The sequence below is a fragment of the Chlorocebus sabaeus genome, chromosome 23, assembly GCF_047675955.1.
Source record: "Chlorocebus sabaeus isolate Y175 chromosome 23, mChlSab1.0.hap1, whole genome shotgun sequence".
Taxonomy (NCBI): domain Eukaryota; kingdom Metazoa; phylum Chordata; class Mammalia; order Primates; family Cercopithecidae; genus Chlorocebus; species Chlorocebus sabaeus.
The window spans coordinates 31,154,598-31,180,830 of record NC_132926.1 but is presented as its reverse complement, the minus strand read 5'-3'; the positions used below and the strand labels follow the sequence as shown (position 1 = coordinate 31,180,830).

The window sequence follows — 26,233 nt, the reverse complement described above, 5'->3', positions numbered from 1 at the left end:
GCTGGCCACAATGGCTCATGTCTGTAATCCCAGCATTGTGGGAGGCCGAAGCAGGCAGATCACTTGAGGTCAGGAGTTTGAGACCAGCCTAGCCAACATGGTGAAACCCTGTCTCTACAAAAATTAGCCAGGGGTGGTGGCACACAAGAGGCTTAGGTGGAAGAATCACTTGAACCCAGGAGGCAGAGGTTTCAGTGAGCCAAGATTACCCTGGGTGATAGGGTGAGGCTGTGTCTCAAAAGAGGAAGGAAGGAACGAACGAGGGAGGGAGGGAGGAAGGGAGGCAGGCAGGGAGGGAGGCAGGGAAAGAGGAAGGGGCACATACTTGTCTGAGGATCAGTAATAATACATATAATAATAACACGTGACTTCCATTGAAAACATATTATGTGCCAGGTACTATTTTGAGTACTTTAAATCTATTGACTCATTCTATCCTCACAACACTACAAGTAGTCACTGTTACTCTTCTTTTTTATAGAAGAGAAAAGTAAGGCCCAAAGAGATCAAATAACTTACCCTGTCCCTAATTAGCAATGGAGCTAGGACTCAGACCATGGTATTCTGGATTCAGAGTCTTTGTACTTAATTGCAATGCCTCTTCCATATGTGCTAGGTAGGGAACAAGGTGATGGCAGAATTTAATAGTCAGGATTGATGCAGTATTCCTGAACTATTATAGAATGAGATAGATGATAAAGTCAGCAATTAGAATTCAGTAGTGAATCAAATCCTGAGATAAGTAGGATTTGACTTATCCTGTGGCCAGTTTTCCTCTTATTAAACATCTAAATTCATGGGCCTTCACAGCCATAAAAGAACAAATTAGTATTTTAATTTTTAAAGTATGATTAAAATTAGTGCTTATTGAAGTATTGGTTAGGTGTTTCTTTTTGCAAAGATAATTTATGGTTTTGTAAAATTAGCTTAATGTTGATGGTGGAATAGACAAGAGCCAAAAGAGACTAGAAGCAAAGAGAAAATGAAGATTAAATTATAGCAATCCAGCAGCTAGTTAATAAGGCTGCAGCTCAGATATTTCTGTTCCTCATCCAGTCCTTACTTTATTTCTCCAATCACCTTTATCACCCTGGTGACTTTTAATTCTGCTAAATAAGCTTTCCCCACTGACCCTGTAGGAATTGTCCTTCTTTGTTCCTTTTTACTATTCCTCAAGATTATTTAGTGTTTCTCACCAGTGTGCAAAATCCTATTTGTATATAGCCACATATACTTGTGTTCATTGTCATATTATGTTTCTGTTTCTACTACTGCAATTTTTTAAAAATGTGGCTTGCTTTCTTGCGATGCTCAGGGAGATACACTCCATTTAGCCTCGATATTTCTTGTGGGCCATATATATATTACGCATGAAAGTAAAGATTCAATCTCATAATATGACAAAAAGTTATAAGTCATAATACATTAGCAGATATATTTACCAGTATATAGTAAATTGTGCTTCTTTCTAGAAGTCTGGCAAGACTTCCAACCACATGCAGAGGCACCAGGAGAACCAATAAACACTTTTGAGGCATGCTTCATTAATGGACCAGGGAACTGAGACAGAGGAAAGGGGTGACAACTGTAATGCTCTTGAAAATATATTTCATCTGAGCCCAGACTTTATTTCTTCAAAACAAAAATCCCAAAAATGTGGCTGTTATGGTAGTAATTTGAACTATTTGGATTTATTTAGTAGCAATAGAAGATATGTAAAAAAAGAGTGTAGTGAATGTGAAAAAGCCTCCTTCCAGAAGTCAGACCTCATTAGGCAAAAGAGAATTCATAAGAGAGAAAAGCCCTTAATACATACTGAGTGTGGGAAAGCCTTCAGCAGGAAATCAAATCTCATTATACACCTGAGAATCCATACTCAAGAGAAAACCTGAATGTGTTGAATGTAGAAAAGCTTTCTCCCATAAGTCACATCCATCGAACGTTAGAGAATTCACATGAGGGAGAAACCCTATGAGTGTGATGAGTATTGGAAAACCTTTTTCCAAAACTTATACCTCAGCATTTACAGGAGAACTGATACTGGAGAAAAGCCCTATGTGTGTAATGAATATGGGAGAGCCTTCAGCCTGAAGTCACACCTCTTTGTACATCAGAGAACACACACAGAAGAGAAATCTTCTGTGTGAACTAAGTGTGAGAGAGTTTTCAGTGAAGTGTCATGCCTTATTAGACATCAGAAAATTTACACTAGAGAAAAACCATATAAATGTAATGAGTGTTAAAAAGTATCTTCTCAAAAGCCTGACCTCATACATTACAGAACTCACACAGGGAAAAAAAATCATGTAAATGCAGTCAATGTGTAAAAGCCTTCAGACATAGCTCAGCCCTCTGTCAACATAAGAGGACTCATAAAGAAAAAAATCCCTGAACAAGAAATTAATATGGGAATATCTTCAACTAGAACTTGTAGTGACAGCCTTCAGTCAAAAGCAAATTTATCAAGAAATTATGTAATTATTTATTATGTATGAAGAAATCTTACTGAGGATAAGCTTATTTAATATATTTATAAAATATAAATATTATGTCTCTATGGAAATCAAATTCCAGATGTGATTCCTAAATATTTCTAGATGATATTACAGAAAATACACTTTTTATTAGAGAATAATTGTTCACAGTGGACCACAAAAGCTTTTAAAATATTAATAAGTGAACGAGTCAGAAGAAACTTAGAAAACTATATGTGGACAATCCACAAAGTATGAATGTTACTATATGTGCCACTCCTTACTGCTATAAGTCCTGGCTGCACTACATTTTGTTATGCATCACATAAAATAAGTTGTATGTGTTAGAACTGCATATGTGAATCTAAAAATTTGTAAATATAAAATAAGTACTATATATACAATGCCATTTACTAAGATTTTCTACATTAAATATTACCATTTTTCCCCTAAAGAAAATATAAATTGTAACCAAAAATACAGTGTTCAGTAAGAGTTCTAAAGGGTAAAATAAACTTTTTTCTGTTGCTTGCTGGTATATATGACTTCTGCTGCTTCTTGATCAATGAGTAGTATATAAAGGTATTAATTACATAAAATATATAAATATAAGCTAGATATCATGTAAGTCTCAGTAGCAAAAGAAAATAGTCATGGCCTCTTACAAGACTCACTGCAATTTAAAAAGGAGTTCTTGATGGGTACAATTACCCTTTTTACATACTGTTATGGACTGAATTGTACCTTCCCACCAAATTCATATGTTGAAGCCCTAATCGCCAGTACCTCAGAATATGACTGTATTTGGACATAGTGCCTCTAAAGACTAATTGAAATAAAACCATTAGGATGTGTCCTAATCTAATGCGACTGGTGTTCTTATAAGACCTAGAGAGTAGGACACACGAGGAGACATCAGGGGCAGGTGTACATAGAGAAATGACCATGTGAAGAGGCAGCAAGAGGGTTGCCATCTGCTAGACAAGAAGAGAGGCCCCCAAGGAAACCAACCCTGCTGCACATTAATCTCAGACTTCCAGCCTCCAGAATTGTGAGAAAATAAATTTCTGTCATTTAAGCCACCCAGTCTAATATTTTGTAAGGCAGCCCTAGGAAACAAATACAAACACTACTGCTGTTTTTCCCTGGAGCACTTTGTAAGCTTGCGTATACAAATTATAAGTACTACATAAGCCAGTAATATGATAGAGTGCTTGCTACACTGCACGCCATCTCTATTTGGCATTTTCTAATTCACGTAACAGATTAGTAAAAGAGATATTTTCATAAGGATTTTACAATTCGCAAATATTATAAAGACTTTTGCAGAGAGAATTGTTCATTTTAAAAATTCCATTTAACAGTGGGGGTAGGTATTCTGTAAATTTCCATGTGAGTATCCATGCCATTAAAAATCAACCTGTTCCTTATTTATAAATTGAAAGTGGGGCTCTTCTAAAGCAACTGTTGACAGGGAGTTAAGATTACAAGGAAGAAACATACAAGAAGTGTTAAGAGCTCTCATTCTGGATTTAGACAGATGTAGATTCTGGATCTGCTCTGAGCCTCAATAGCACCTAGTCTGTTGGATCATTGCAAGGATTATACAATATCATGTATGTATGGTGCTCATAAGATGTTAGCTATTTTATATTATTTAAAGATATAATTCCCATTATAGTTATGAAGACAGACAAGGAAACAACTCTAATTAGTATTATATTAGAACTGTAGGGAGTCGTGTGCATCATTCTGTTTCATTCTCACAATGATGTCGATCTTTCAGACTCAGCCGTGGGCCTGGAACCACTGCCCTGCACTGCCCCTCTACATCTATTCTATAATTGCTTGTTCAGAAGCAATACCATTTGCTGACACTGCATACTCCTTGTCTTTATCTCATCTACTGATGAGACCCATTGCTTGGAGGGTAGTTACATGGAAAGCCATTCACAAAACACCTTATTAACTTTGTGGGTGAAAAAAAAGTATATCTTCATTGTATTAAGCCATTGAGATTTAGGGATTGATTATTAATAGCAAATAGCAATCATTTTCTAGTACAAAGAAATTGATCCTGGAAGTGTCCTGCTAATATAATAAAAACCTAAAATATGGCATAGGCCCAGTAGTTGAGCAGTGAGAAAACTGATGTCAGAAGTGGAAAGATTTTTATCTATGTTTTGTACTAGCCAAACATTTGGTTTGGGCCAGGCGTGGTGGCTCATGCCTGTAATTCCAGCACTTTGGGTGGCCAAGGTAGGTGAATTGCTTGAGCCCAGGAGTTCAAGACCAGCCTAGGCAACATGATGAAACCCTGTCTCTACAAAAAATACAAAAATTAGCCAGATGTGGTCGTGCACACCTATAGTCCCAGTTACTCAAGAGTCTGAGGCGGGAGGATTTCTTGAGCCCAGGAGTTCAAGGCTATAGTGAGCTGTGATTTTGTCACTATACTCCAGCCTAGGTAACAGAGCAAGACCATCTCAAAAACAAAACAAAACAAAACATTTGGTTTGATTTTCTCCTCTACACATGCTTACTTTGTTGACAGCTGCAGAAGATAATTAGAAAACAGAATATTAGTAATATCTGCTGTTTTATTGGCTATATTTGGAAGCCATTGTAAGAAAAAGATAAACTCAGAGAAAATTAGTGGATTATAAGCAAAAATGAAAGAAAATAGAGTCCTGAAATTTGAGGCCTCATGAAGTTTTAAAAATTTGATTTCTAGACTTCAAATGGTAGGAGAATAATTTAAATGGCTTTGAGTGTATTAAAGACCTAATAAACATTTTCTAGTGAAATAAAGTGACTCACAAGAAAGATTATATTAAGAAGCTGAAACCTTCTCATTCAAGCTTGATAACCTTACAGTAGTCTGTTATTCACCTATCCTAGCTCCATGATAGAGAAGCTCAATTTTAGGCAGCTACAGCCAAGAAGACTGGGGTTCCCATGCCCAACCTACCTCCCACTTGTAGAGCAGAGGCTCTTGCCAAGGTAAGAGAGGCTAAGAATATTGGGACCTCAATTGTCCTCCTCCTCAGCTTTTCTCTATAGAGTAGATGTTTCATGCCAAGAAAGGAAAGCCAAAAAAAAAAAAAAAAAGATCATTCTCCCAGCTCCCACTAATAGGACAGAGGTTCCAGGCTGGCAGGAGTACATTAAAAAGACCTCAGGCCTTCATCTTCTTACCAAGATCTCACTTGTAGGAAGGAGTATCCCTGCTAAGAAGCTTCCCCAGATCCCACTGGTAGGGCAGAGGTGTCACTTCAGGAAAATCAGGCTTTCCCCCTTTGTCCTCAGCTTCTGTGCAACAGTGTAGATGTTATATCCAGGGATAGAAGCAAGATGGGAGGGCCAGAAGCTCCTCAGCTCAGCTGGGGGGCTGACTGTATTTAATGCATAACATGAAGGGATGTATGAATTAAGACATTGATGAAAATAGAGATCTCAGTGGCAAGCACTTAAGAGAATTCTAATAGTTTCATAAAACAAAGTAGCAACAAATGAAACAGCAAGTCACCCAACTTAACAGAGTGGACAAGAGAAAGAGCTAAAAAGTGCTAAGATTATAATCATCTCTATCTGGAATGCGGTGTCTATGTCTGTTTCACACATTCAGTACCAACCATAACAGGTACTAGGTCAACTTGAGAGGAATTGAAAGAATTTCCCAAGCCACACACTGACATATTAGCAAAGGGTGGAAGTCTTACTAGCTCAAGGAGTGTAAGCACAACCTCTGACCAAACACTGGCTAAATGTTAAGATATTTTGACCCAACAGTGACTTCTAGGAAGCCAGGCTTGGGGTAAAGGCTACACACAGTGTGTGTGTGGTGGGCAGTGGGGAGGAATAGAGTTTACAGAGTTGGTGCAGGCAAGCCACTAAACTAACAAAACAGAGCCACATCAATAATCCCTAGAGGGGATATGTCAGAACCCAGAGTTGCTACAATATATTATTTCAAAAACTATGAACACTTAAACTATAATTGATGAATTACTAGAGACTAGCAATAAAGGTGCCAGCATTCTAGTTGATGAAAATGTGGTGACCAGAGGCTTACATGAACCTAACGCTGTATTCTTCTTGGAGCAGTTATTCAGTATTTATTAATACAGTGTTTGTGGTGGATTTATATAATATAAGTACTGTGAATAATGGAATCAACTGTATATGAAATCTTGGCTATCCATTGACATGTGGGAGAATCAACAAATGGTGTTCTCCACAAATGGAATCAACCCCCAGAAGTTCCTGAGAAATCCCTGTTGAGTGGGAAAAGACCTAGAGCCAAGGAGACAAGGTTGGAGGTGACTGGTCCTCTCCCTTTGTTCTTCCATTGAAATTACTTGAGAAGCATCATGACACCTCCTTATACACAGGGTATGGTGGAAAAATCATTGGCAGGGTTGAAAAGACTTCAGTGTATGAAGAATTAAGCATGATACACATGGAGAAGGTGATGGTGTAAAGAATGATAATGGCGTCTGAATAACATTCTGAAGAAGGAGGGAAGTTCAAAAGGTAGGATGATGTGCCTGGATGAGAAACATAAGGCAGAAAGATTTTCTATGGTGCTTCTGTTTGTTGAGCAGGTAGAATGCACCTGTGAGGGGTGCAGGAAGCATGTGGTAGAGTGGGTACATAAGTCTAGGTTTAGGGAGTCTTTAGAAAAAACTGAAACCCAGGGTCTTACCCTCTGTTCACCTCAGAGAACAGTAAAATCCCTTGGATCAGGCAAACCCTGATGAAAAACCCAGACCACCATCTCTTTCTCTCCCAGATGGCCAGTTTTCCTTCTGGTGCTGGCGAATGATGAAGTTGTCTTCGGGAGGGCAGAATTCTGCTGGGTGCTCTCCTCTTCTGAGGAGTTACACAACCACACAGCCTTTGCTCCCAGAAAGAGTCACCATCTTGTGTTCTAACATGGATCCCTTGTAAGGCCATAAAAACCACTCCATCCATACTTACAACTTTCTCCACAAAGGCAACTGAGTCTAGGAGCCAATGGACTATCTCACCCTATTTTTTAAAACTTACCCAGGGCACTTTTTCATGTTCTTTTTTCTCACTGGAACTTACCAGCCTTATGGAACACAAGGATGTGTTTGTGGTTGTCTTCTCTTTATAAGATAGGTCACATAGACCCACAAGTAGGCTGTGTATACTTTTCTTAAAAAGGAGGTGTCACTTACCTTGGGAATACCAGCCAGTCATATATGAAATCCCAGACACAGGAGACCCCTACGAAAAAGGCGAGGCTGTCTGTAACTGCCTTAGCAACTGAGCCACCAGTGGATTAGACTCTTAAAATTATAGCACCATGGAAACACAGAATTTTGGATTTGGGTAACACTAGAGAGCTCACATAATTCAACACCTTAACAGAAAATTCTCATTTACTAATTAGAAGTTTTTAACCAGGTAGTGTAACCATGTATACACTATTCTCAAGGAGAGAGAATGGGAATATCTTCTTCAGTTACTTAATGAAAACATACAAGGAATCTGAAACCCTAACATACCAGAATCTATGGGACAAAAGGAAAATTATTTGATCATGAGACTCAGAAGCATTTACTGGATCAGGGTTTAGAGATGCTGAAAGTAGAGGATCAAAGTGTTAGGTTTTGGAGGGAAGGCAAGGGTTAAAGAAAGACAGAGAAACACAGCGACTTAACAGCAAACACAGGTATATTGCAGACACCTGTGGAAGCGGGAGACCCGCCCAATGCCAGAGCCCACCACCACTTACAAGCAGGGGTACTTACAGGTATGGCTGGGAGAAGTCTGAATAGTATGGCTTGCTGCCCAGTAGGATATCGATAAGATGTGCCCATGAGAAGGCAGTTTGGCCCTTTTACTGGTGTGATGTCATCATGGTGTTCCTTGGGTCTTTGCCCAGTAAGATATGACAGGGAGGTTTCTTTAGTTGGGCCTTGGCCTGGTAGGGTATAATAAGAATTTTTTTTATTGGGCCTTTGTCTTCCTTGTGGTCAGGTGGCCAGATAGGATGTTTCTCATGGCCCAAACCCCCGTGGAATGTTTCACTTAGACCAAGGTCTGCAAAATAGCAGGGGACTTACAAAATGGTGCAGTTTGCACTAATGCAAAGGTGAATGGGATGAGGAACGGTAGGTCAAGAAAGCTGCTTCCTTTATTTATCCCTTCTCTTGAAATGTCTTCATTATTAAGACTTTCATTCTTCTGCCTTTGGAGTTAAAATATAAAATATGAATTTTAACACAGAAGTATGAATGCTGGTATTTCTGAAATCAAATTCTTATAATCCCCAGGCTAGTGACAGCTTGACTGGGCAACCAAGTAACTTAAGTTCATAAGTAAACACTGACTCTGCTGAAACTGAATAACTCATTTTAACTTCTGAACACTTTAAGCATTTCTCATTCTGGATAAGAAAGAGAACTGCTGAAGCAGAATTTATTTCATCTGCTTTAGATGAATTTAGGAATCCCTTGCAAGGCATAAAATTAATTTTGTGATCCTTTGACTAATATGGATTTCTGAAGAAATTCTAGATTCAGAGAAGGGCTGGGCCAGATTTTGGTTAAGGCAATGACACGGAAAGATTTTTCAAAGAAGAGGTGAAAAAACGTAGTGGAGTTTTTTTTCATAATCAGGAGTTTGAGAGGGTATAATGGAAGTTGTTAGGTTTTGACGGGAAGGCAAGGGTTAAAGAAAGACAGGGAGAGAGAGTTGGCAGCTCTACAGCAAACACAAATTTTATGTCTAGCACAAGACCTGTGGAGGTTGGGGACCAGCTTAATGCCAGAACCCACCGCCGCTTACAGGCTGGGGTATCTATAGGTGTGGGTGGGAGAGGTCTGGGCAGTATGGCTTGCTGCCTGGCAGGATGTTGATAAAATGTTCCCATGATGAGACGGTTTGGTCTTTGTCCTGGCAGAATGTGATAGTGATGTTCCTTGGACTTTTTCCCAGCAGAAGATGGTAAGAAATTCAGGTGGTTGGGCAAAATGTTTCTCATGGCCCAAACCCCCATGTAAAGTTTCACTTTGACCAATGTCTGCGAAATGATGGGGGGCTTACAAAGTGGTACAGTTTGGATTAACATTCTTGCCTTCTACTTTCGTCTAAAAGGAAGAGGGGCATTGTTGATTCCCCTGCTGAATAGGGACACTGTAATCAGGGCTTGGGTTTTGAAGCAGTGGGCGTCCAACTTCAGAGCTGTTTTCCTGGAGGTGCTGATACCGGACTTGGTGGAGGAGAAGGATGGTATCACTGTGTTTCTGGGTGGCTGCCTGGACAAGGGAGTTCTGCCTTTGGGAGATAAAGCGGGATATGAAGGTAAGTATACATGGGCCAATTGTTAGTATTAGGAGGAAGATTAGGGGCCCTAAGAAAAGGGCAACAGGATTTCCCCATGCCACTTGGTGTGTATGGAGGAGGAAATAGGGATTACTAAAGGAACCTGAATGGTTTGTTAGGCAAAATGTTAACGTTCGGAGATTGAAACACCAGGGTGCATGTTCCTGACCAACTTGCCAGTAGGCAAAGAAGAGAGTTTGTTCCACACAGAGAGAAAAGACAAGGGGTTGACAGGCAAAGTTGTAGGTAAAGGTAGTGAGCTGTGAGAAGGTGGGGGTTGAATCCTGAACCAACTTTTGTCCCAACTTTTTTGTTTTTCCAGGTTGAATAACCGTTAACAAGGGTAGTCCCTGTTAGGGCCTGATAAGGATGTTGGTGGTGAAGGCTGTTTGGTTTTGGAGAGAGAAAGAGAAATGGGGCTTTTGTTAACTAACAGCCATTGTGGTCCTGATAGGGAAGAAGGATAAAGGTTGCAGTTGAGGAATTGTCTGTGCATTATTATAGGGAGTTCCCTTAAGTTGGATACATGGAGAGCAGTGCCGGCAGAGAGGGGAGGGGTTGGGAAGGGATATTTTACAGAATTCGGTTTGAAACATGTTTAGTTTACAGGCTATGAGGTGAAGGAGGGCGCCAGCCCTGCATGTGATGGTGCAGGTGGATTTGATGGATTGCAGGGAAAGGTGTTTCACCAAGCAAGATTATAAACAGGTTTTGGGAAGGGACTGGTTGAGTAGGTGAGATGCAGGTTTACTTTGGATCAAGTTTCTGTGGTTAGGTTAACAGGAAGGGCTGTGAACTGCTGGATTTGTGTGGACAAACAAATTTAACAATTGGAAGCAAGAGGGGAGTGTGACTGATTTAAGAGGTAATGTGTGAGGTTAACAAAGGAAGCCCAACTGCCAGAGGTTGTGGGACTTAGAGTATTCCACAGCAAAGAAGACAAAAGGGGAAAAAGGAGATTTGAGTAAGAGTGAAATTTTGGAAGGTGCCCTGCAGCCATAGCTCCTGGGTTAATGTGAGGAATTGGACTGGACTATCCAGGGACGTGGGGAGGAAATACCAGGAAAGATCTGAAACAAGGTATGAGATAAGAGATTTGAAATTGGAGGCAGAGTGTATAATGGACCAGGGCCTTCTGGACTGGCAACTTCTGGAATTCCTGTTCAGCACAGTGAGGTTGGTCCTATGAGGGAGGAAGAATATTTTGGGGGTGAGAAAATTTCTGGATGTAAGTCTGGTGGTGGTTTTAGTTTGGAATGGTGGATTTAGTGTGGAAAGGATGTTAGTTTTGTTGCCACAGGAGTAGTTAGGATAACCTGGTGAGGACCCGTCCACTTAGGTTGGAGAGGGGAGAAGGAACTGGTGATTTACACCCAGTTCCCTCATTGTAGAGGCAGGGAGGAGTGTTAGGAGGATGGACTTTTAGGCTGGGGCAAGTAAGTGTTTGCGAACTGTCTTATTAGATGTTGAGTGAGGTATAATGCCAGCCAAGTATCCTGTATAGAAGCGGCGGAGGGGCAGGGTGGGGGCAGATACAGGGAGATTCTGGAGGATAAAGGGGCATTGGTACATGAATTCAAATGGGCTTAGGCTGAGGGGCTTATGAGCAAGAGCTTGTAAATGCATGAGTACTATTGGAAGACGTGAAGTTCAGGCCATTTTAACCTCTAGGAAGTTTGGTTAGTTGTTGTTTTAAAAAGACATTGACCCATTTAATTTTACCTGAAGACTGGGGGCAGTAAGGAACATGAAAGACCCATTTAATGTTTAGAGCCTCCACCAGCTGTTGGTTAACCTGTGAAACAAATGCTGGCCCATTGTCTAACCGGATGGAGGAGGGGAGTCCAAACCGGGGGATAATATGGGTGAGGAGAATAGAAGTGACGGTGTGTGCCTTTTCGGTGGTGATAGGAAAATCTTTTATCCATCCAGAGAATGTGTGTACAATTGTCAGAAGGTACCAGGCCCATTGTACGGGGAGCATGAGGGTGAAGTTGATCTGCCAGTCGTGCCCTGGCAGGTGTCCTTGGGCTAGTGTGCGGGGAAAGGAGGTGGTTTGATAGCTCCCTGAGGGGAAGTTGTTTGAGTACAAATGGAATATGCCTTAGTAATACCTATGAGACTGGCAGCCATGGTGGGAAAATATATATAAGCTTTTAAGAGCTAGAATAGGGGGCAGTAACCGGCATGGAAATGGTTGTGCATGTATGAAAGTACAGAAAGTTCCTGGGACTTGGGCAAGACAATTTTATTGTTGAGGTAGAACTATCCTCCTCCCCAGATAGCACCAGCCCGGTTGAGGTTTGTTCCTCCTGGGTATACACAAGGTGTATGCTGGGAAAGATGGGCAATAGTGGTGAAGTTTTAAGAGCTGCCTGCTGGGCTGCTGAGTTTGCTGAGAGGTTGTCCTTGGTTATGGCATCTGTAGCCTTTTGATGTCCCTTACAATGGATAAAGGTGGCCTTTAGTGGTAGTTTAGCTGCCTTCAGCAGTTTGTGTATGAGTTTGCCATTTACTATGGGGGTTCCTTTTGTAGTTAGAAAACCCCTTTCCTGCCAGATTAAGGCATGAAAGTGTAGGATGTGGTATGCATATTTGGAATCGGTGTAAATGTTAACCCTCTTACCCTTTTTTAGGGTGAGGGCCCTGGTTAAGACAAGTAGCTCCACCTGTTGAGAGGTAGTATGGAGTGGGAGAGTGCTGGATTCTAGGAGTGTATTTTCAGCAATGATAGCAGAGCCAGCTGCTGGACATGGCTCCCTAAAAGAGCTAAAAAGATCTTCCATGAATGAATCATGTGGCTGTTCCCTGCAAAGGGGCTTTTGAAATGTGTTGGAAGGGGGAGAAGAGGGAGTTTAAGAGGTCCAGGCAGGAGTGAGAGAGCTTAGAGTCAGAGATGTTTAAAGGGAAGAGGGTGGCTGGGTTGAGAGCTTTACATTTTTAGAAGGTGATTAGAGGGTTACCTATGAATAAGGCATGTACGTATGAATAAGGCATCCTGTAAGCAGGATGGTGGGAGGGATAGAAGAGATCAATGGCTCATGAGATCCTATAGGTTATGGGAAGATGCAGTAGTAATGTGTTGGTAGAGAGCAAGTTTCTGTGCCTCTGAGGCCAGCAATGTGGCTGCACCCAAGATTTTTGGGCAGGGTGGCCAGCCTTGGATGACAGTCCACTTGTTTTGAGAGGTTTGCAATGGCTTGTGGAGCACTGCCATATGTTTGGCAGAGTAGTCCAAGAGCAAGGCTTGGTGAGAATGTACATACAGTGAAGGGGGCCAGCCCCTCCACACCTGTGGGTATTTCTCATCAGATGGGACAAGAGACTGAGAAAAGCAATAAGACACAGAAACAAAATAGAGAGAAAGAAAAGTGGGCCCAGGGGACGAGCGCTCAGCATATGGAGGACCCATACCGGCCCAGTCTCTGAGTTCCCTCAGTATTTATTAATTACTGTTTTCACTATCTCAGCAAGAGGAATGCGGCAGGAGAGCAGGGTGATAGTGGGGAGAAGGTCAGCAAGAAAACATGTGAGCAAAGGAATCTGTGTCACAAATAAGTTCAAGGGGAGGTACTATGCCTGGATGTGCACGTAGGCCAGATTTATGCTTCTCTCCACCCAAATATCTCAGTGGAGTAAAGAGTAACAGAGCAGCATTGCCACCAACATGTCTCGCCTCCCACCATAGGGCGGCTTTTCTCCTATCTCAGAGCTGAACAAATGTACAATCGGGTTTTATCCCTAGACATTCAGTTCCCAGGGGCAGGCAGGAGACAGTGGCCTTCCTCTTTTACTAATCCTCCTCAGCACAGACCCTTCACGGGTGTCGGGCTGGGGGACGGTCAGGTCTTTCCCATCCCACAAGGCCATATTTCAGACTATCACATGGGGAGAAACCTTAGACAATACCTGGCTTTCCAGGGCAGAGGTCCCTGCGGCTCTCCGCAGTGCATTGTGCCTCTGGTTTATCGAGACGGGAGAATGGCGATGACTTTTACCAAGCATACTGTCTGTAAACATTTTGTTAACAAGGCACATTTTGCACAGCCCTAGATCCCTTAAACCTTGATTCCATACAACACATGTTTTTGTGAGCTCAAGGTTGGGGCAAAGTTACAGATTAACAGCGTCTCAGGGCAAAGCAATTGTTCGGGGTACAGGTCAAAATGGAGTTTCTTATGTCTTCCCTTTCTACATAGACACAGTAACAGTCTGATCTCTCTTTTCACTACAATACAGAGTGAAAGGCTTGGTGGAGTTGGGCAGGCCCAGTGCTGGGGCCATTAAAAAGGGCATTTTTTAGTTTTTTGAAGTGGGATTTGATAGAGCAAGCTGGGTTGAGGGGTTTTAGAATGAGCCCATGTGAGGCCATATAGAACAGCTTGGCCAGCAAGCCAAAATTGGGAATCCACAGATGGAAGTATCCCATGGAGCCCGAGAAGGAGAGGAGGTTCTTTTTTGTGTGGGGAAGAGGCATGTCCCAAATTAGCTCCTTTCATTGGGTTGGAATGGCTTGAGAATTAGGGGTTAGGACAAGCCCAAGGTAAGTGACCTGCATTTGGGCTAACCTGAGCCTTTGTGGGTAAGACCCTAAAATTTACTTGGTATGTCCCACCCCAAGATAGGGGTAGGGCACTGATGGATAACCAGGAAAGAGTGGGTGAAGGGGGTGATGAATAGGTTGCATAATAGAGAACCAGTCTGTTTGTGCCTAGAGGGGATTCTATCGACTCCCACAATAGAGATAGAAGAACTGAGGAGGGGCTCAGAATATTCTGGTAAAATTGAATAACTAGCCTCATATTTAATGGGAAAGACATGGGCTTAGCAGAGACTGACAGCATTACTCTTGGTTCCAAGGTGGTGATGGTGGTGGGAGTAGTGGATTCTGGGCCCTATCAGTCTTCAGGTAGAGGTGGTGAAGTGGGATAAAGGGTTCTGCTGAGCACAGTCTGAGATGTGCTCCCTGTCCTCCAGGGTGAGGGAGGAGGAGAGGATGACATAAGTGTCATGCCAGGTAATTTATAAGATTGAGTGACATACAGAAATTTCTTGTGGAAGGAGGTGGGATCCATGGAAAAGAAGCCAAGTATTTTTTCAAGCTGGAAGAGGTCAGCTAGGGAGAAGGAAACATAAACTCAGATTATACCTTCAGCCCCTGCAACTCCCCGCAAGGGGAGGGCTTTGGAAGGCCTTTGGGCGTATGCCTGGTTTTCAGCGGAAGGGGGTTAAGTGTGAGACTGGGTAAGCGGTGGAGAAGAAAGGGGGAACAGAGGGCAACAATAAGGGAGTGAAGGAGCCGGAGCCGAAGGAGGAGGAGGGGATAGTGGTGGGAGAGGGACTGAAGGAGGGGTTTTGTTGGCCAGGTTGAAATTATAAGAGGAAGGCTTGTTTGAAGGAAGGGGCATTTTTGGGCTTGGAGGTTCCAGATTAGACATCTAAGAGTGGTGTCTGGAGGAAGTTTTGAGGAGCCTTGCCCCATACTCGTGGCTGGAAGGGTGAGAAATATAGAGGAGGGGTATGAGTACCCTAGAGGGGAGTTAAGTACCCTGATTCCTCTTGGGAGGAGGGACATAAGAAAGCCAGGGCATCCCTGCAGCTCTTCGTGGTCCCCTGGAGATCAGAGTGACTGGAGTGGTGAGCATTCTGAGGGCGTCCCCTGAGAAGGCAGACCATGGTTACCTGGTGACCACGGAGACCTCTCACCTAGCAATGGGATTTTCTGGTGAACCAGTAGAAGCATGAGAGGAATCCAGAGAGGAGGAAAAGGGAGACTCACCCACTAATTGGAGACTGGTGTTGGATGTGATGTTCTGCAATGGGGGATCCTTGCCCAAGCCACCCAGAAAGGGGGAGAAAGAAAAAAGAGGATAGAGAGTTTGAGCAGGATCTGGAGGTCAGCCCAGGGCCAAAGAAGAGAGAATAATAGAAACAGGGCTGCGAACAGGGAGCCCTGCTTCAGGATCTGGAAGCAGGCCTCGGTCTCTAATTTTTGCTGCTTGCTGCTTTCCAGGTTGCAAGAGAAGACTTACCTGTTTAGAACCCAATCTATGTCCTGGGTTTCTGTGCCAAAATGTAGTGGAGTTTTTTTCATCATCAGGAATTTGAGAGGATACAGTGGAAGTTGTTAGGTTTTGAAGGGAAGGTGAGGGTTAAAGAAAGAGAGCTGGATGCTCTACAGCAAATGCAGGTTTTATGTCTAACCCAAGACCTGTGGAGATGGGGGACCAGGTTAATGCCCGAGCCCACTGCCACTTACAGGCTGGTGTACTTACAGGTATGGGAGGGAGGGGTCTGGGCAGTATGGCTTGCTGCCCAACAGGCTATTGATAAGATGTTCCCATGATTAGGTGACTTGGTCCTTGTTCCAGCAGAGTGTGACAGTGATGTTCCTTGGACTTTTTCCCAGCAGAATGTGATCAGAAAGTCAGGTGGTCAGGCCAATGTTTCTCACACAGAGAACCACTTCTGCGAGATTAATTTCTACACTCCTTCCACCACTTGTTTGAACCTTCAGCTTTACCCTATTAAATTCAAAACAATCTTTTAACCCTATGCAAAAATTTACATTTCCATGCCTTCTTATAACCTATTAGTAAAACACACACACACACACAGACATTTTTCCTAATACACCTTGCATGTAAAAATACTTTTAGTAGTATCAATTACATGTTATAATGATGACTTTTAGCAATCTTACTTATAATGTAAACCTGGTAAGTTATGTTAATTATGTACTAGGTGCTGATAAGGTCTTACTATTCCAGCATAGCTAGGGGTGTGGCCACCTCCACACGTCCCCAGGCCTTACCTAGCTGTAAAGCAGGCAAGTCAAACAATTTTCAAAAGCCAAAGCAGCAGTTTATGACCTTAAGGCATTTAGCAAACCTAATATTTGAACATAATTTAGACCACATGTTTATATTTTGAAGACATTTGTGAAAACTTTACAGAGGAGATAAACAGTGACTTTTACGTCTCATTTAACAAGTTTGTACAGAGAGAAAGAGGCCAGAGTCTGACTGGTAGGAAGTTCTTACCCTTTTGCCAGTAGGCCAGGTTTCTGGGTTCTCTCTCCCTGAGCAGCCCTAGCGACCCTGCTCAACTGTATGCAAACAAACACACTACCATGAATTAAGAACATTTACAAATAGCCTACAAATTTTGGAGAAATTAGGCAGAGAGAGAAATATGACTTAAATTCTGTTTACAAAAGTATATTCAACCTACTTGAAGTATCAAGAAGCCTAAACTTCAAAAAGTTAAAGTTTAAAAAGCTGGTGTGTTCCATTAATTCCTGTGGGTCCAACAAATGGAAGGCTAGGAATTCCAGATAAATGGAACAAATGATGACTTGCTAGAAATGCACAGGAAACTAAATAACTATCCACAAAACCAAATAAAAGCTTTCTAGAAGCAAAAACAAACAGGAAACCAACCCTAATTTTTTCTTACTCAATTTACCCTGGAGGCTAAAGTGTTGCCCAGGGCCCCAAAAGAGCCACATAATAAATATTTTATTCCTGATACACAATTCAATATCCTTAAGTTCACCAATATCATCATGATACATCCTGTGCAATCAAGAAGTTCATTTTAGGCACAAGACCAATAAGCACTCCAGTGCCAGCACTATCCACACAAAACAGTAAACATAGTGTGAAGCAATACAAGCATGTATGTGAAATTTGGCTCCACACTAAATCCAGCTTCAAGCTTTACTATATAAAAGAAAGAATTGCCAAACTGCCAATGCATTTCTTTACAATACTTATTATTTTACTTTAATCAAGACTAAGAGCTTTAACTATGAAAATGTTAACTAGCCAAATGTCTCCAGTTCTTTATCATGTTTTAAAGAATATTTTATTACCTAAACTTTTTCCACATCTTTCTCCCCTAATCACTGGTTCCTTACTACATTGGTTCATAAATAATTTTTTCAAATCTGTAATTTGAACGAACTTTTAGATAACTTATTAATTAGATAAAATTATTCTTTTTCTCACTAATAACACAACCTTTTTGGCACATTTTGTATACAGAACTCTGTGTTAACTAGAAGTATTATTCTTAGTAACCTAAAATTTTAGTGAAACCCTAAAAAGAAATCCTGAACTATCAGATATGGGCATTTATAGATAAGAAAAATTCCACAATTTTTAGAAACATATTTCCTCATATCACAACCCTTCCTTAATTGGAAATGACCCAAATATTCAATGAGCATCAAAATTAATTTTAAGCTTTTAATTCACACAAAAAGTTTACCTAAAACATTCATCCCATTTACTGTACTCAATTATTTCATTTTTAACAGTTTATCTAGATTACTTCTGTAAACTGAGATATTAGACACTATCATTTAAAGTTAGTTATTTTCTTGCTAACCATGTTTTTAATAGCCAGTGAACATCAAGTGCTCACCTAAACCTAACTAAGAGTCTCAGAGTTAAATACATAAGTATTTTGCCAATAACTCAGAAGACGTAGCTAACATTAAATTACTCTTATTTTTCAAAAAAAAGGCACACAAACCAAGATCATTTTGTTTTGGCTGGGTTTGTAGTTTTATAACCTTCTATGCCAAACACTGACATCCAAAATATCTAGCAAAGACAAACATAAAATTCAGACAAAATGTACGATGACAATTCTGAAGGCATTTCTATTTTTAGTCTACCAATAATTTTAAAGCCAGCTTGTTTAGTATAAAGTTATACTTAAGTCACTTGAACTTGAAAATTGCTTAGACTTATTAATTTATGAGCGCTCTGTGACTTATAAGCCAATTTGGCAAACATAACATACAACAATAAGTGTACATACAAATAAACACATCTAGACATGTATACACACACACAAATGAAGATCTAATAGCTTGAAACCCTGGCCAGGAAATAGCAACACAAGCTTACCCGTTTTACTTTGTTTGCCCCAATAGGTAATCCAATGAAGGCTGTGAACCAAAATTTTGGGCAAAGCAATTTCCATGGCAGTTTGATTTTTTTTTCTTTTTTCTTTTTCCTTTTGAGACGGAGTCTTGCTCTGTAGCCCAGGCTGGAGTGCAGTGGTGCAATCTCGGCTCTCTGCAACCTCTGCCTCCCAGGTCCCGGTTCAAGCAATTCTCCTGCCTCAGCCACCCAAGAAGCTAGGATTACAGGTACACGTCACCATACCCAGCTAATTTTTGTATTTTTAGCAGAGATGGGGTTTTACCATGTTGGCCAAGCTGGTCTTGAACTCCCTGACCTCGTGATCCGCCTGCCTCAGCCTCCCAAAGTGCAGGGATTACAGACGTGAGCCACCGTGCCCAGATGGCAGTTTGATTGTTTTTGTTTTTGAGACAGAGTTTCGCTCTGTTGCCCAGGCTGGAGTGCAGTGGTGTGATCTCAGCTCACTGCAGTCTCCGCCTCCCAGGTTCAAGCAATTCTCCTGCCTCAGCCTCCTGAGTAGCTGGGACTATAGGCACGTGCCACCATGCCCGGCTAATTTTTTGTATTTTTAGTAGAGATGGGGTTTCACCATGTTGGCCAGGATGGTCTCAATCTCCTGACCTAGTGATCCGCCCACCTCGGCCTCCGAAAGTGCTGGGATTATAGGTATGGGCCACCATGCCCGGCCCGGCCAGTTTGATTTATAAAGATCAAACCTCCCCAGACTCCAAAGAACACTGGGACCAAACAGTACCAACGGAGAGCATCACTCTTTAACCAGGCCCTCTGCTTAGAATAGCAGCACCAAAGCCTGGATATATGCAATGCCATCCCAGTTTTCCATTCAACAGTAAACTCCACGTTCCAAACAATATTGGGGCCAAACAGCATTGCAACTGCGAGATAAAATTCTAAGGACGGTTTTGTACTAGACCTCAGAACCTCTGCCAAGGGCATCCTCTTTGGAGAGGTTGAGGTCTGGAGGATTCCTCTCTGAGGCTTCCCCTAGTGGGGTCCAATCTTAGAATGTCAGGTGTCTCCGACCTTAGGTGGGCACCGGTGACGTTTGCATGTTTTCCCTCCAGAGGCAATGGCCTACTATGAGCTTTCATTTTGTCCCTGGATGAAGGCTTTGACTTTTAGCATCCTTATAATTTGATAAGGCCATACTTTCCCATGCTTCCCATTCCATGAACTTAATAACTGGAGGCTGGATGTGTTTCTTTGGTCCTGAGCCAGTTGAGTAGGGAAATAGAAGAATTTAGCATCACAAAAGAAGGTTTAAGTTGCCTGAAACACAGGCAAATTTGCTCTGAGCTGTGCCACACATAGGGATCAGGGACCACACCCAGAAAAGATTAAAAAAAGAGTCCTTCCCCCCTCTGGGCAAGGCAATTACCCCCATTCACTCCGTGGTCTTCAGCCAATACTGGGGTTTGACCCCAGCCAATTGCCCTCAACTTCCAACGAGCTACTAGGAAACAGCTGCTGAAAGACTAATAAAGAAGAAAAGGAAAAAAAAGGAAAAAGACCCAGGTCCTTTAGGCAAACCAGGTGGTGGCGGTTAGGCTTCTTCACGTGAAAACGCCTTAGTATTCATCAGCCACAGCCAGAAACCTGCAGTTACCTCCATGTTTACACACTGCCTACCAAGGGTCCCGAGTTGGAAAGGAAAAGTGAGAGAGAGAGACAGATTTCCCTGTATGTAAAAGGGGAAAGGAGAAAAATAAATCCCAAACTCTGGGCCTACCTTCTCCTGGCTGGCTCACCAAAATATGTTACTGGTGGAGGGTGTCCAGGTTCTTGGCATTTTGAACAAAGAATTGGACAAAATGCACAAACAAAGTAAGGAAAGAATAAAGTAACAAAAGCAGAGATTTACTGAGTATACTCCACAGTGGGAGCAGGCCCAAGCAGCCACTCAAGGGCCGGGATACAGGATCTTCTTGGGTCCAAATACCAGCTAGAGGTTTCCCATTGGCCACTTGGTGTTCACCCCATGTAAATAAAGTGGTAGCCCCCAATCAGTCTGATTGTTTGCAGACGGCAACCAATCAGAGGCTGAAGTGAAGTTACAAAGTTACACTCTTATGCAAACGTCTGGTTGCCAAAAGCAACCAATCAGAGGTACTTTCAATTAACCAACTGCCATGCAGAAAAGGTGGGAGTTTGCAAAGGGAGTAGCCTCCGGTCCTTTTTTCACTTAGGCATGGAAAGTTAGGGTTTTCCTTTCCATTTAGCTCTACGAAGTCAGCGTGAAATGGCCTTAGGTTTCCTGCCTCCAGACCCTATTCTCCTGCCTCACTGTTATCCAAGGAACTCTGCCATTAGGCTAGCTGTGGAGGGATGGAGAGAGAGCTGAGGCCTCAAATGCCAGTATTCCTTCCTTCCAGATTTACATTTAAGACCAGATAAGATTCCAGACCAAACAGTATCTGTTGATGAATATCAGGCTCGAATGAGGAGGGAGAAGTGGAGCCCTGGATTGAAGAGAAAGCAAAAAACCTTCCTAGATCAACAAGGAAATAGCCTCTTCTAGAATCCAGACAGGGCCCTGGACTCCTGTGGGATAATGTAGTGTGTGAGAAAATTGGTAATGAAGTCCTTGGATATGGGGATGCACTTGGAAGTCTTGGGAACAAGGAAGAGAGACATCCTGGGGTGGTGATTTTTAGATCCAACACCCAGGGGCTTGGGTGTCTTTTGGGGGGATTAATAGGAGAGATTGACACATTGAGGGAGGTTCAGGGTAACTGTCTGAAAATGAGAGATTTTTATTGCTTCTACTGATGTCCCAATAGGGTCTGTATGTGGTTCAAATAGGTAGAAAAGAATGAAGTCCGAGGCTGAAGATAACATTATCAGTCAGAATTTTAGGATTGTGAATACCTGGCCACAGAAATAGCTGGGCCCTGAGCCTCTACTGATGATGTAGGAATGGAGGCAGTTAATAGGCTTTAAGGTCATAGGGTCTCAGGGTTGGGGTATGGTGAGGACACTTTGCCACCCCTAAGGTTCAAAGCCTCTTGGACTGGAGGAGGTTGTTAACAGATATCCTAGGCAGAAAAGCTGTGTCAGGTTGTGGTGTAAGAAGAGGAAGAATTTGACACCAAATGGTCAGCTGGTCATCTGCTCACCTGTTCCCCTGTGCTCCCTAACCCCACAGGGTCTGCTTACAGAACAAGGCACAGCAAGGACACAAGACACAAGCAGAAAATGTGCTTGATGTTACCCACTGCAGTCCTTCCACTCCGGGAGATCCTGAAGACTCAGAAGAGGGACAGGCAATGGATTCTGTCTAAACCCCAAGGCCAGGACACTGCCTCAGCTTCGAAGCCTGGATGCGGTGCTCCAAGGTATAACCACTGCCCAGAAGCACAGCTGGTACAAGCTGCAGCCTCAATCCAGGCAAGGAGCCAGCTCCAATCAGGTCAGGCTCTAAGGGATGAAGACTGAAAACATGAATGTGTTGTGCCACTAACTCTAGTATTTGCTTTTCCCTGTGTTTTTGCATGCATTGTAGACCTTGGCATCAGCATTTGGCTGGCTTTAAGACAGAAACTAAGAAGCCTTTTGTGTTTTATGTGTCAACTTGACTGGGTCACAGCATACCCAAATATTTGGTTAAACACGATTTCTAGGTGCATCTGTGAGGATGTCTCTGGATGAGACTAATATTTGAGTTTGAATCAGTGGACTCAATAAGGCAGACTGCCCTCCCCAGTGTGGGTGGTCCTCATCCTTCTCTCTGCCTGACACTCTTCCAGCTGGAACATTTGTCTTCTCCTGCCTTCGGACTCAGACTATGACTGGAATTGATATCATTGACTCTCCTAGTTCTTCAGACTCAGATTGCTCTCCTAGGTCTAGACTTCTCAGCTTCCAAATCACATGAACCAATTTGTTACAGAAAATTTTTTTATATATCCTATTAATTCTGTTTCTCTGGAGAACCCTGATTAATACAGATTTATTTTCCTGCACTCCAATAACTCCTCTACTCCCTCAACCCCTGGTAACTATCCTACTTTCTGTCTCTATAAATTTGACTATTCTCAGTACCTCATATAAGTGGAATCATGTAATGTTGTCCTTTTGTGACTGGCTTATTTCATTAGCATAATGCTTTCAAGGTTTATTCATGTTGTAGCATGTATCCAAATTTAATTCCTTTTTGAGGCTGAATGATATTCCATTGTATTATACATACTTTGTATGTATAATAGTTTGTTTATTAATTCTTATTTTGTTTATTCATTCATCCGTTGATAAATGCTCCCACATCTTGGCTATTATGAAGAATGTTGCTGTGAACATGGGTGTACAAATATCTGAGTCCTTGCTTTTTTTTTTTTTTTTTGGACACAGACTGGCTCTGTCGCCCAGGCTGGAGTAAAGTGGTGCGATTTTCGGCTCACGGCAACCTCCGCCTCCCGGGTTCAAGTGATTCTCGTGCCTCAGCCTCCCCAGTAGGTGGGATTACAGGGGTGTGCCACCACGCCTGGCTAATTTTTTGTATTTTTAATAGAGATGGGATTTGTCATGTTGCCTAGGCTAGTCTCAAACTCCTGAGCTCAGGCAATTCACCCACCTTGGCCTCCTAAGGTGCTAGGATTACAGGCGTGAGCCACCATGCCTGGATCCTTGCTTTTCATTATTTTGGATATATACCTAGAAGTGGGATTGCTGGATCATAACATCATTCTAATTTTTTGAGGAACCATCATACTGTTCTCCACAGTGTCTGATGACCACAGTTTTGAGCTCAGACTTTCTAAAATAGCAGGAAATAAATGAAAAGAAAACGACTAGAAGTGGAAGTAATTTGTCCTTCATTAAGCCAGATATATCCATCCTGATTGAAGCTTGAAAACAACATCACCTCTTTCGCTGATGTGTAAGTACCTTTTTATAATTTAAATTTTAAGGTGTGATTAATTAAAAACTTAAAATGTATGGTCTTTATATGCACTGGATGTCCATAAGGTGACCCTTGGTTGCTAAATCTTTGAGAAAGGCTGAGTAGACACTGAATGAATGTATATCCAACTTACTTGTCAACTCCTCCAAGAACATTCCCCACCCCCTGACCCAAGACGTGCTTTCTGTGAGCTCCAGCAGTGCTCCTAGTCTTCAACAGCTACCGCATCTGTGCTCTTCACACTCTTGTCCTTCCCCAGTCTCAACTGTGAGCCATGAATGGCAGAGGCCGGTTTTTACCCTTCAGGTCTCCAGTTAGGCCTATGATGGTTCTAGGGTTTTGTCTAGGCTGCGAGTCTGATTGGGGGCTAGGACAAAGGGTCAAATTCAGGACGAAAATCAGCCTGGCCAAGAGCAGTGGATATATAGCCCCCATCATCCCACTTCTCAGATGCTCCTAGAACTCCAGCCCGGGATCCTTTATTCTCTGTACACTCCACCTTCTCCCCACACAAGACCCTCTGCAGAGAGCAGGCACAGAGAGCAGATAAATGATGGTCGATGCTGCCTCTCAATTCAGATGGGCCTGGCATAATGGTTAACTAATGGGTTTCTTGTTTTATTGATAGGTTCTCCGAAAACTAAAGGAGTTAAATTTCTTTAATAGCAATACATGCTCATTGTTAAAAACTCAGATCAACTGAATTTCCCTTGAACACTATTAACATTTAGCTTATTATCCTTTCACATTTGTATAGATATTTAGAACAATGGGATGTAGTTTATACGTTTATACATTTTGGCTTAGCAGTACATCACAGACATCTATTTCATTATATTCAAATGGCTCAATAATATTCCCCTGTGTAACTGTGCCATAATCTAGCCAAACTCCTATGTGGGGGCCTGGTTTGTTTTTGATTTTTCAGTAATATAAACAATGCTGAGATAAACCTCTGGCTATCAGCTCGATGATTTCTATTGACTGATTTTAATACATGCTTGGAATGTTAACCACAAGGGGGAAGCAGGCAACCATGGGAAGACAGGCTAAGATTTAGAAAAAAGAAAAAGAGGCTGGGTGCAGTGGCTCACGCCTATAATCCCAGCACTTTGGGAGGCTGAGGCAGGAGGACAGCTCAAGCCTAGGAGTTTGAGGTTACACAGAGCTATAATCATGCCACTGCACTCCAGCCTGGGTGACAGAGCAAAGCCCTCTCTCAAAAACAAAAACAAAAACAAAAAACCTATTTAGAAAGTTCCCATATCTCACATACATAAGCTCACCCCAACCTTGTGAGCAGGCAGTAGCATTAGTATTAGCCCGGTTTTTTGGATGTGAAGCCGTCTTCTGATTTCATTATCAGGCGCTCTTCTCTTCACAGTATTTCTGAATAAATTGACAGCAGTACAACATTCTGCCTACATTCAAGTCCAGGTGCTGTGCTGGGGACACTATGAGGCATGCAGAAATAAAGAAGACAATCCCTGCCCCTCGGGGGTGTGAGGACAGACACACCTAAATAACCAAGTGCCCACCGTAACAGAGAGGAGAGCCCAGGAAGGCAGGAAATTCACTTCGACAGTGAGGCTGGGCACAGCTTTATGGAAGAGATACGCTAACAATAAGAGGTAAGGTGTATTTAGCCTTTACTCTGTGCACGCCACTGTGCTAAGTGCTTTACCTGCATAATCTCATTAAAACTTCCCCACAGGCCAGGCACCGTGGTTCATGCCTGTAATCCCAGCACTTTAGGAGGCCAAAACAAGAGGATTGCTTAAGCCCAAGAGTTTGCAACCAGCATGGGCAACATAGCAAGGCCCTGTCTCTTAAAAAACAAACAAACAAAAAAATTCCCCATAGACCTGAAAGGTTTCATACCCATTTTTACAGAGAAGAAAACCGATGGTCAGAGAGGTAAAGAAACCGACTACTGTGGCACAACACTGGAACGCACGTCCTTAATGTGAATTCAGGGGGCCCTAGAAGGGTTGGTAGACTTTCAACAGGCAGGGCTGGGAGAGAGACTTCTAAGAGAGGAAACACAGAAACGAAGCCTTAGAGGCAAGAAATACAGGCATATCTGGGAATGGCAAGGGGATCAGCGTGCCTGGTGTGTGAAAAAGGAGGAATCTGAAGAGAACAAAACTAGAGAAATAAAACTGAGTCAGAGTGGTGAAGACCGCAAGTAGCAAGTGAAGGAGATCCTACTGTATTTTGTATTCAGGGGAAACCAACTGAAGAGAATGACATCATGTGTGCTTTATGAGGATTAATTTGGTGCACTGCATAGAGAACAAGGAGACTAGTTAGGGGCTTGTTAAAATAGTCCTGACCAAAGATAACTAGCGAAGGAATGAGAACCAGAAGACATTACAGAGATAAAATCCACAAGATCTTATTAGATGCTGGGGAAAAAGAGAAATGAATCGTGATTAAGGTTTTCATGTTTGGAAAATGAAACATAGGAGGAGAAATGAAAAATGAAACCAGAGGAGGAGCTGGACAGAAGGGAGAGGCGAGTTCACTTTTCTTTTATG

At 42.3% G+C, this 26,233-nt stretch overlaps 1 long non-coding RNA gene across 2 annotated transcripts in view; it reads left to right on the top strand.

Moving 5' to 3' along the window:
• LOC119626815 (uncharacterized) overlaps window positions 1-24,549 on the top strand; it is a 44,741-nt gene extending 20,192 nt beyond the window's left edge. Inside the window, exons 1-3 of one of the 2 annotated variants that reach the window (XR_012090807.1) lie at window positions 8,285-9,812; window positions 21,939-22,202; window positions 23,141-24,549. This is a non-coding gene — a long non-coding RNA (uncharacterized lncRNA). Of the gene's footprint in view, window positions 1-8,284; window positions 9,813-21,938; window positions 22,203-23,140 lie in introns of those variants that run through there. The other variant, XR_012090806.1, reaches the window with a different exon arrangement.
• Window positions 24,550-26,233: the final 1,684 nt, after the last annotated feature.